The sequence below is a fragment of the Cynocephalus volans genome, chromosome 6, assembly GCF_027409185.1.
Source record: "Cynocephalus volans isolate mCynVol1 chromosome 6, mCynVol1.pri, whole genome shotgun sequence".
In the NCBI taxonomy this organism is placed as follows: domain Eukaryota; kingdom Metazoa; phylum Chordata; class Mammalia; order Dermoptera; family Cynocephalidae; genus Cynocephalus; species Cynocephalus volans.
The window spans coordinates 55,282,974-55,294,689 of NC_084465.1; positions in this window are offsets into that span (position 1 = coordinate 55,282,974).

The window sequence follows — 11,716 nt, forward strand, 5'->3', positions numbered from 1 at the left end:
AAAGACATAGATTGTAGCCTTTTCCCTGCCAGCACCAGCTGAGTTCCGAGTGTGAGCCTATTCCCATAAGAGGGACCAGACTCTCAAGACCTGATGGGATCCCTAATGAATAACACAAATTCTCTTGCTATCAAGCAATTTCTGCCAAAATGTAAAGACAACCAATTGGAAAAAAAAATAGGATTCAGTCTTTAATGTTTTCCTAGAAAATAATTGTTATAAATACAAATCAACCTTGAAAAAATGACATCCAAAATTTTAATGGGAATGCATATTTTTTAAGTTGTGTTTTTAAAAAAAAAACACAAGTGGACTAGAGTTGGGGGAAGAGGAATAAGTAAAATGCTACTGGCCTAAGACATTAAAGTGAGGATGCTTAGAATTAATCAATAGTTTTAGAAGAATATTTTAAAATTGTATCCATATGTGATGAATTTTAGAATGTGTGACTTATTTATGCCACAAACTTGAAATGCATTTACCCATAACCATCTTTGACTTAATTAAATCTGTATTTTGTCTGATTTCACATGGAGAATTTTGTTTTTACCTCTCTTGCTATACATTTTTGATGTACAAGTAGGGAACTGAACAGTACTGTAATTTAAGTTGGTCTTGATGTAACCACACACCCCCACCATGTAATTGGTAACTTAATCCTATTAATTATAACTCTCAAACATCTCTGGAACCTGACATTGTCATCTCCACATACACTGTCAATATTTTAGGCAGCCTCTCTTAGTCCCTCACCTGCACTTCATGAAATACTCCTATGGGACTGCTTGCCTCCAAAGTCACAATCATCTTTCCAGAATAATGTTTCTGGAATGCAAGCTTCACCATGTCATTTCCCTACCTCCCTATTCTCTATAAAATAAATGTGAGACTCATAATCCCTGCCCTGTCGAGCTAAGCTCAATCTCTATGACCCAGTTAAATTGGCTTAGTTGCAGATCCCAAAGTGTGCTTACTGGCTAAAGGTTCCATTCATTTACATACTATCTGAACTCTATGTTTGTCTCTCCAACAGTCATTTGCATTCACTCTTCCTTGCAAAACAAAAGCCAAACAATTGATTCTTTTGCTTCTTCCTATAGCATTAGGGCCACCCCACAACTCCCAGGGATGAATCATGATTAGTCTAAGCCCCTCACAGTGTCTCCCTGCTCCCCTTGTCAGATATTACTTTCAGTAGAAGCATGTGAGTCTTGGAGTGTGAGGAAGTCTTCCAGAGGCTTCTAGTAAAGGTTCCCTCTCAAAGTAAGGAGACAAGACAGGAATTTCTCTTTGTTACTACCATTGGATGATGTTTTGAAAAAATGTGAAACTCTAAATACTTTTAGGGGTCAAAAACTAACTCAGAATAGCAGAGCAGAAATAAAAAAGAAACTTGGTCCTGTAATGATGTCCTAAAGTCATTGAATTAACTCAGATCTCCAATCTTGTTATGAGAGATGAAAATTTACATATTATTTAAGTCAGTTTTAGAAGGGGCTTTTGTTCTTTGCAGCCAAAAGCATCCTAACTGATACAAATTCCCACAGCTCCAAGGAGGCATGTCTTTGCTAATACACAAGGGTTATTTAAAAAGTTTGTGGAAGGATTCAAATTATCTTTCAATTCAATTTTTTCACAAACCTTTGGAAGAATCCTCATATAGCTCGCCTTTGCTAATATTCACCTCCTCTGTGAAAACATCCCTTACTTCCCACACTCAGATTTCACAGTCTCTTTTGTACCATCACAATTTATACATATAGTTTTTATGCACACTGTTTTAGTCCGATTCGTGTCGCTATAACAGAATACCTGAAACTGGGTAATTTATAAAGAAAATGACATTTATTGCTTACAGTTTCTGAGACTGAGAATTCCAAAGTCCATTTGGTGGTGGTGACAGTGACCCAGGGGTCTCAAATTACAAGATGGTGGAAGCAGAGAGAGAGCAGAGAGAAGGTGCCAGGGTCCTTTAAACAATCAGGTCTCATGGGAACTAATAGAGCGAGAACTCACTCACTACCCCTCCTCCCCCAGGGAGAGCACTAATCCATTCATGAGGGATCTGCCCCCATGACTCAATCAGTTTCCAGCACTGTCAAATTGGAGATCAAATTTCCACATGAGTTTTGGAGGGGACAACACATCCAAACTCCATCACACTCCTATTAGATAGCATCACGATACTTTGCTGACAAATCCATTGCATCTTTCTGTGTGCTTGACACATATTTGGTGCTGGGAAAACTGGATACTCATAAGTAGGAGAATGAAACTAGACCCGTACCCCTCACCATATACCAAAATCAACCCAAAATGGATTAAAGAATTAAATATACATACTGAAACAATAAAACTCCTTAAAGAAAACATAGGGGAAATACTCCAGGAAGTAGGAGTGGGTACAGACTTCATGAATAGGACTCCAAAAACTCAGGCAACTAAAGGTAAAATAAACAAATGGTATTATATCAAACTAAAAATCTTCTGCACAGCAAAAGAAACAATCAATAGAGTGAAAAGACAACCAATAGAGTGGGAGAAAATATTTGCAAAATATACATCAGACAAAGGATTAATATCCAAAATATGCAAGGAACCCAAACAACTTTACAGCAAAAAAAAAAAAAAAAAAAACCCAATTAAAAAATGGGCAAAGGAGTTGAATAGGCATTTCTCAAAGGATGATATATGAATGGCCAACAGACACATGAAAAATGCTCAACACCACTCAGCATCCAGGAAATGCAAATCAAGACCACTTTAAGATACCATCCCACTCTAGTCAGGATGGCTAATATCTAAAATACTGTGAATGATAACTGCTGGAGAGGTTGCAGAGAAAAAGGAACTCTCTTACAGTATTGGTGGGACTGCAAAATGGTGCAGACTTTATGGAAAATGGTATGGAGGTTCCTCAAACAATTACATATAGATCTACCATATGACCCAGCTATTCCGCTGTTGGGAATATACCCAGAGGAATGGAAAGGAGGATACCTGTATTCCAATGTTGATTGCAGCACTATTTACAATAGCCAAGAGTTGGAACCAGCCCAGATGTCCATCATCAGATGAGTGGATAAGGAAACTGTGGTACATCTACACAATAGAGTACTACTCTGCTATAAAAAAAACCCAAAATACTACCATTCACAACAACATGGATGTACTTAGAGAAAATTATATTAAGTGAAACAAGTTAGGCACAAAAAGAGAAATACCACATGTTCTCACTTATTTGTGACAGCTAAAAATAAATAAATAAACACACAAACAAAGGGTGGTGGGGAGAAGAAGACACAACAATCACAACAATTCCTTGAACTGTTTAAGTCAAGTGAACAGATATGATTTGGAGGGGCGGAAAGTGGGTGGAGAGGAATAGGTAAAGGGGCATGAAAATCAACTACAATGTATATAGAGAAGTAAAATTTAAAATATATATATATAAACCTGTATATAAACAAATCATGTGAAAATGAATAACTGTTTCAATTAATTTATTTAGGCTTACATAGTTCTAGGACTGACCTTCATATAAATGATAAGAAAATAATTTTTGTTAATGAAGATAAATTACAGTTCTATGTGCATAAAATTATTATTTAAACCGTAAGCCACCAAAGTCATAAAAACAGTATTTTAAAATAGTTTTGATAATATTACATAGTTTTGAAATATTATCGTAACATCTTACAATAGTAAAAAGCCTTTTGTCTTTCAAAGCTCTTCATATACATGATTACATTTTGTTCCTGACAATATCCTTACATTTAGCTTAGAGCAGTGTTTTTACATATATGTTCCAGGTAAGATTTCCTCAGTCACAGAAAGGATAATTCATTTGCCTAAGGGATTGAACTCACATGAACCTCCTTTTCAAAGCACTTTAGGCTTCCATCCTCTTCTCATGTTAGTTCTCTTTCTGTCTCACTCTATCTCACTCCAAAAGAACAACGGACAGTACCAAACTTTATTTGTTATACATCAGAATCACCTGAGGATTGTTTAAAGACAGATATAGGCTCTGTCCCACCCATATGCGATCAGTATCTCTGGTGGGTGGAGCCTGCATACGTGCTCTCTTGATAGGTCTGCACTAATGATGAGTGATGAGACCCACAGCTCTAGCAGAGTGCTGTACAAATTGTGGTCCTTGGACCTCCTCCCCCGCCCCCACCAGCCCCATCCCCTGCTAAATCACGTGATATTTCTGTCAAAAATGCTGGTTCCTGTGCCTCATGTTAGACCTTTGTAATCAGATATGTAAGTTTTAGAACATTATTCTATGGCTTCATTTTTACACAGATCTACTTTTTTCACAGATGCTATCACCTGTTCTGACCGTTATCTATTTTCCGAAGCCATGACCATTATTGAAGTAAGACTGACACCTACCCCTTTTGTAGCTTTTTATCAAGGCATGTCACTTTCAAAAGGAGATGTTCTTTTTGGTAATAGCTAAGCAGACAAGATAAATATGAATGTTCTTTGAAAGGTTAACTTCACTAATCTGTGTTGAAATACCCAGGGCAAGGTTGATGTCTCTTGTCCTGTCTGCTTTTCATTTTGTCAAATGGTGTGATGCTCTCTATACCCCCACAAATGGGTGCTGCATCATGAGAATTTAGTTTATGAAATTCAATTCTCCTTGCTTGACAACAAGAGAAAAATCGTTGCACTGAAACCTATTTGCTCAGTGTATAGTAAGTAATCAATTGTATTAATTTTCTATAATTGCATTAAAAATGACTACAGATTTAGCAGGTAAAAACAACACTATATTTTTTTACAGTTTTCATGGGCCAGGAGCCAGGCATTGCTTAACTGGTTCCTCTGCTCAGAGCCCAGAGCTTCAAAAGAGTGTAATCAGGGTGTCAGCCAGGCATTGCTCTCAGCAAATAAAGGTTGCCTGCAAGTCCCTGCCACATAGGCATCCTCACAACATGAGGCAGGCTTACCTTTATTCAAGGCAAGCAGAAAAATCTCTATGACCTCTTTCAAAGAGCTCACCTGGTTAGGTCAGTCCTACCCAGGAAATATCACTTCTGATTAACTTAGAGTCAACTTATTAGTGACTTTGCTTACATGTGCAAAATCTCTTCACCTTTACCTTATAATGTAACCTATTTACAAGAGTGAAATCCATCATATTGGTAGGCCTCACCTATACTCAAGGGCTGGGTGTTAGTTAAACAGAGCGTGTACACCAGGAGGCAGGAATCTTGGAGGCCGACTTAGAATCCTGCCCACCACATCAATAAATACTTGGTCACTGTGGAATATTTTTTGCGTTGACTATTGTTTTTTATTAAAATACATATAAATGTAAAAAGAGAACAAAAAAGTATAAAATGAAAATATAAGGGTGCTTCAAAAAGTTTACAGAATTTCATATTATCTTTCAATTCCAGTGTTCCACACACTTTTTGAAGTACCCTTGTATATATATGTGTGTGTGTGTGAATATATATATAAATATATACACATATTTGTATTGTAACATTATTCCATTACTCTCAAGTACCATAAAGATTTAACTAGTTGTGTATTGATAGAAACCTGATAGTTGAACAAAGCCACTTCATTGTTGCTATAATTTGTGTTTCCTTAATTAAGAGCATGGTTGAATACCATGTGATATGTTTAAAAACCATTCTATTCCTTTTCTGATAAATTGTCTTTTTATGCCCTTTACTAATTTTTACCCAATGACATTTCTTTTCTCTTGGCACAGAGCAGAATACTCAGAGTGTGTACCTCAGTTTGAGAAGCAGAAAGTACACTATTCTGATATCTTCAAAACATAACATGTCATGTAAGCATTTCAGGATGTGTGGGAAATGCATGATTGGAGCTTCCACCCCATGGGGTGTAAGTTCTTCTTTTCCATCTTTTTCCTCCCTCCCTTCTGCTTTACCCGAGCACAATCCTAGTTTTTGTAGGTAGGTAGTTTTAAAATGATGATGCTGAATTACATACTTTTCTGACAGACTCAGAAAATACGTCTTTGAATTCCAATTGCATTATTTGTTAGCTCTAGGTCCTTGTATAAATCATTTTCTCAGTTGCTGTGAGGCTTAAATCATATAAAATATGTGTGCATGAAATAAGTTAAATAAATCAAGTACTTAAAGAAATAAATACAAAGGTACTTCAAGAAATTTGTGGAAAAATAGAATTAGAAGATAATGTAAATCTTTCCATGAAATTTTTGAAGTACCTCTTAAGTCTTTCCACTTTTTATCACTGGTTTAGTTTATGATGCACTCATGTTTTGAAAATTCTAATAAATTTAGATTTATAAATACAACAAATAAGTTAGCACATATAACCAAATACAAATGTCAGGATCATTTGTTACTTTCCCAGAGGCAAAACAAAAGCCATAGCACAAAATAAAGCTTTCTGATTTTGAAGTCCTCAATGCTATTAAAATGCAAGATTTTGAAGAATTTCTTTTCTCAAACTACATATTAACATTCATACATCTCACCCATCTGCGTTTAAAAATGCTTGTTCTCAATACCCAAATTTTTATAAATAACTAAGTTCTTTAACAGTGTAAAGAAAAATAATCTTCTGGTCTATGAGAATATGACAAATAAAAGCAGGTGTTTGAATGAGAGAGAATGCCTGAAGAGATAAATTACTCCAATGGATAGGAGCAAAGGAAACTGTCCTTTTGAAAAGCTTGAGGAAAAGAGGATAAAATTATGCTGTCATTACACTCATGCTGTTACTAACAGAAAGGTATCACTTCAGAACTTTTCTAAAATGTTCTTTCTATAAAGCATTTTATTTAAATATATAAATTGTTGCATGCAAATCACAAATGTGTGTAACTTTTCCATACTCTAATTTGAAAGAATATCCTCAGCAGTTAAGATTTTACACTGGAAAAACTGTAGGATCATAAACATAATGGGCAGTCTGGCTCCCTGTCCCTCCAGCCTTCCAGCCTTCACATCTGGGGACACTTGAATTCCACCTGCAGGTTCAGTCCCACCTCAGGCTCTGGAGCCATTCCAGGCTCGGGGGCAGGGGGAAAGAGGACCGATGCAAGTCTCAGCATCAAGGCAGACTTTCTGGCTGGTCCCTTTCACTGAAGTAAGAAAATATACATGGGGTACTTTATGGGGTGGAGGTGGGGGTACAGAGGCCTAGTGAAAGGTTACTAAGCCCCACCAGCCCTGGCTGGAGGTCCTCAGTGATGTCAATGTTCTTGAGAGCCTGACCATTCTCTTCTGCCTTCATTTGCTCCTTAAGACCAGGAAAGTGATGAGAGGCTGACTTGCCATAGCCCTTACTGAAAATTAGCTCAGAGGATAGATGTTCGAAGCATCCCACTCTCACTGTAAGAGCAGAGTCTGAGATGCTTGCACATACCTTGTTAAAATACACTCAGGAAGTACATGGACTTTCAGAACTTCACAGGGTGTATAGCTTGGATGTGATTGCTCCTCCATCTGTTTCTTTAAAGGTAAGCTTCTAGAATGAAAAGGGGCTTCTCTGCTTGTCTAAAAGTAAGAGAGCCTCTTGGAGGAATTAGGGAGAGGGACAGAGAGCTGAGAAGAGGCTTCCTCTTCACTTTGTGTTGGGTACCCTGCCGGGAATGACCTTCTTAAAGGCATAACTTTGTGTAAGAGAATTTATGAAACCTGCTGCCGGGGAGAAAAGGACCAATGAGCCTTATTGGGCTGGAAAATTAACCTTAAAGATGCTTATTAGAAAAGGACTTGGAATTTATGACAGTTCCCTCCGTCCACTTTGTAGCTTGTATGTGGTAATCATACCTTTGCAAAGGTAAGTCCCACAGTTAATTTCATGCATTTAATCCTAATCCCTTTGAGATTAGTTTTTGACCCAATCTTCCTACAGAGCAGATTAAGTTAGAAGCATAAAGCTATTGACTACTTGTGTGTTAAACAAGTCACTTTACCTGTCTGAGCCTCAATTCCCTCATCTATAAAATGGTAGTAAATCATGTCAACTCCACTGGCTTTTATAATATCATAATGCCTTGCACATAGTAAGAGATCAGCAAGGAGAAATTATTACTAGTGTTATTTGCTTCCCGTCATGGGAGCATTTTGTCTGGGCTTCTAAAACCAGTTGCCAAAAACCTCCTACTGTCTGAGGCTTCTATCTGTTATCTTTGGCCCATCCTCCAAGACCCTGCCTGTCACAGAGGGGTGGGTCTCCCTGACAGAGTTTCTTCTTTGATTGCCTTGCACTCACTGCTGTTGAAACCTGTCCTGACCACCTGTTTCCACCCTCAGCTCCCAAGGGATCTATTAATACTCAGCACCTGGCCACTCCCAGTCTGGCTACCCCACTGACTCAAGGTTCTGTCACTGGTTTTACTCAGTAGACACATTATTGAATTCAGCAAAAACCAGTGATAAATCCAACACAAATTCTAGTGAAATTCAACACAGTGACTCTGTGTGAAATATTCTTTACTCCAGCCACCCTCTTATTACTTATTACCCTCTTAAGGTCTAAATTATGAGACAAGTGTTTTACTAATTTTGAAAAACTTTAAACACACTTTATGCTTCCACAATGCAAAATTGTAAATTGTTAAGTAAATTGCTATGGTTTAGCATTGCAAAAGAATTCAAGAGAACTTCACCATTTTGATTAATATGCCTAGTGCATTATTGTGTTCTTGCTTTTAAGTTTAATTTGGAGCTCATGCTGAGTTGTGTTATAGAACTGGGCTTACTTGCTTGGCAGATTGTCAAAAAAGTGAAAATTCTAATTAAAAAAATGCAGTATTTTCCAAACCCAAACACACAGACACACATCACTAGCAAAACCCATTTCAAATGGTATTTCACTCTTTTGCTCTTTAGCAGTTTTGATATTTAGTTTGATAGAATGCTATTATGATTATGATTATTGATGGAGGATATTTGATTGACTTTTCTCTCATCAGCAAAAGCATAAAAATGTAATTGTTACTCCCATCTCCATGTACCTGAGTTCTGGGCTTTTATGTCTTAGGGAGACAGTTGTGCAATAACTCAGCCACCCCTAGGAAAGAGTGTGTGCCCCTGAGGATGCCTGAGAGGGACCTGAGAAGCTTATGCTCTGAAGGAATTGTAGGCTTGGGGAACTTCAGCAGTGGTCCTTGAGGCCACCCCTGTGGTCAGGAATGATAGACACTATAAGGGAATCTCTGAGCAGAGCAATGGTGCTTGATTAACCGTGGAAGACCCGAAAGAGTATTGGTAATGATCATGAGCAGCAGGGATTGAAAACCAAACATTATGTCCATAGTTTTGCCTGAGTAAAACCAGAAGTTTCTTACACACTACTGTATATCTATGGGAACAGCTACATGACTATGCCAGTTGTCGGGGCTGAGGCAATAGCTACGCTAATTGTATGGTTAGGACCATTCATAACTGTTGGGAAAGTGAAGGAAAATGGTCTGGGCTCCTCAGATGTTCAGAATCTTGCCAAGCATTTGATGTAAATATGCACGTGTGCCCGGGTGTTCCTTGGTTATTGTCTAATGTAATTGTGCATGTGCGCCCAGGTGTCCTGGATTATGACTTAAGTATAAAGGACAAGTGGCTCTGATCCATGGCTCCCCCTGCCCCCGGGATGTCCCTGGGGGATCCATGGGGAGGCTGCTACTGCTGTTGCTGCCAGTGACCCTGGGATGCCCTGAGAGGTCACCACCACTACTGCCTCTGCTGCTACTGCTGAGGACTGAGCTGTGTTGTCTGCCAGTGGTTCCCAGGATCTTTCCCAATTACCTAGTGTGGACGTGTGTGTGAAGGGTTTGTAACCCAGTCTGTACAATGGGTTTCAAGGGTCTGAGAAACGTTTTGGCTTTAGTTATGAAATGCCTAGCTATACAATTTGCATAGCTGTTGCCTCAACCTGACAATAACTAAAGCCAAAACGTTATGTTAGTTTTACTAAGTTTCCATATGTATCATCAGGGTTATAGCTCAGACCATTCAAACCCATTGTACAGCCTGAGTCACCAGACCCCTCACATACCAGGCTGGGTCACCAGACCCCTCACACGCAGGTCCATGCTAGGTAATTGGGAAAGATCTTGGGAGCTGTTGGCAGATGACATGAGCTCAGTCCTCAGCAGTAGCAGCAGCAGCAGCTCACAGCAGCCTCCAGCAGTAGTGGCGGTGGCCTCCCAGAGGGTCCCAGGGGCCCTGGCAGCAACAGTTTGCAGCAACAGTCTCCAGCAGCAGTAGCAGCCTCCCCATGGACCCCCCTGGGACATCCTAAAGGCAGAGGGAGCCTTGGATCAGAGCCAATTATCCTTTATACTTAAGTCATAACCCAGGACACCTAGATGCACATGCACAATTACATTAGACAACAGCCAAGGAACAGCTGGGCACACGTGCATATTTACATCAAATGCTTGGCAAGATTCTGAACATCTGAGGGACTCTGATCATTTATATTTACTTTCCCTGCAGCTACAAGGAAAGAATATGGGCTGATACTTACCTTGAAAAGCAAGGTCACAAGTTTTCCCTATGCATAAGAAAATACTCACTGGTATAACGACATGTGACCATATGTGTTGTCATGAATCTGTGTCCCTGGCCCATTTTTGCCCTCAAGCTCCTGTACGTCTAGGAGACTTGAGAGATTATCCTGGAATTACAATCACTGTCTCAGTCTGGAGCAAGACTTAACAATGGGCTTCTGAAATTACTCTACGATGAGTACCTGCAAGCATGGAACAATTGCACCTGGCAGGGAATGTAAAGAATAAGTCACATATCAGCTGTTCTGAATCAACCAACCAATTCAATAGTGCTGGTTTTGTACATTCTAAATTCTAGAGTCAGTCACATCTGTCTGACCTGGCTTATTGAGCCTTGTTTTACTGCAATTCTTCCAGGTGGATGCAGTTCACGGTGGCATATCTTGGTCACTGCATGGAACCATTGTGTGAAGTAGAAAATAATATCCTTTTCCCTTCATGTGATGCAACCACATGATAAAGTTACAGGGCATATGAATGGCAAGCAGGCTGAATTTCAGCTCCCACTTTTTCCCCTTGGATGGGTGCTTTTGTAAAGGAGATAGACAACCCTGATTTCTTGTCCAGCTTTCTGAAATTAGTCTCTCCTTGATATCTCTCCACAGGCAATCAATAAACTTCTGTGACCATTTAAAAATAATTGACATACTTGCCCATAATTTCCCTGTTAAAGACAAAATCCATATATCATCAGTGGAAACTTGGTTTAATAAAAGTAAGAATCACTTGCGTGTATTTCACAGGGCATATTCATCAACAAGAGATAAATGTAGTTTTACTGGAGAAATTTAAGAATAAAAATGGAATTGTGTACTTGAAATCAAGAATGAAGAGCAAATTTTGAAGGAAAAGAAAATAGACATTAGGAAGAATCATAAATGGTGAATGGGTGGATCTGAAGGAGGAACATGGAGGTCAGACACATCTTTAAATACCATTTTCTCCAAATAGCATAATGTTAAGGATTACAGATAACAGGAGCTGATAACTTTGGGGGCCATTACTCAGTCTACCAAAGTTTACCTAAAGGGAGAGAGAAGGAAATAAATAGCACTAAGGAGAGAAGGAAATGAATAGCACTAAACGAATAAAGCAACCTACCATATATGTGATGTGTTAGGAAAAATTGTCAGCTTTTAAGATATGTCAACACTGGTAGAGACAACCATTATA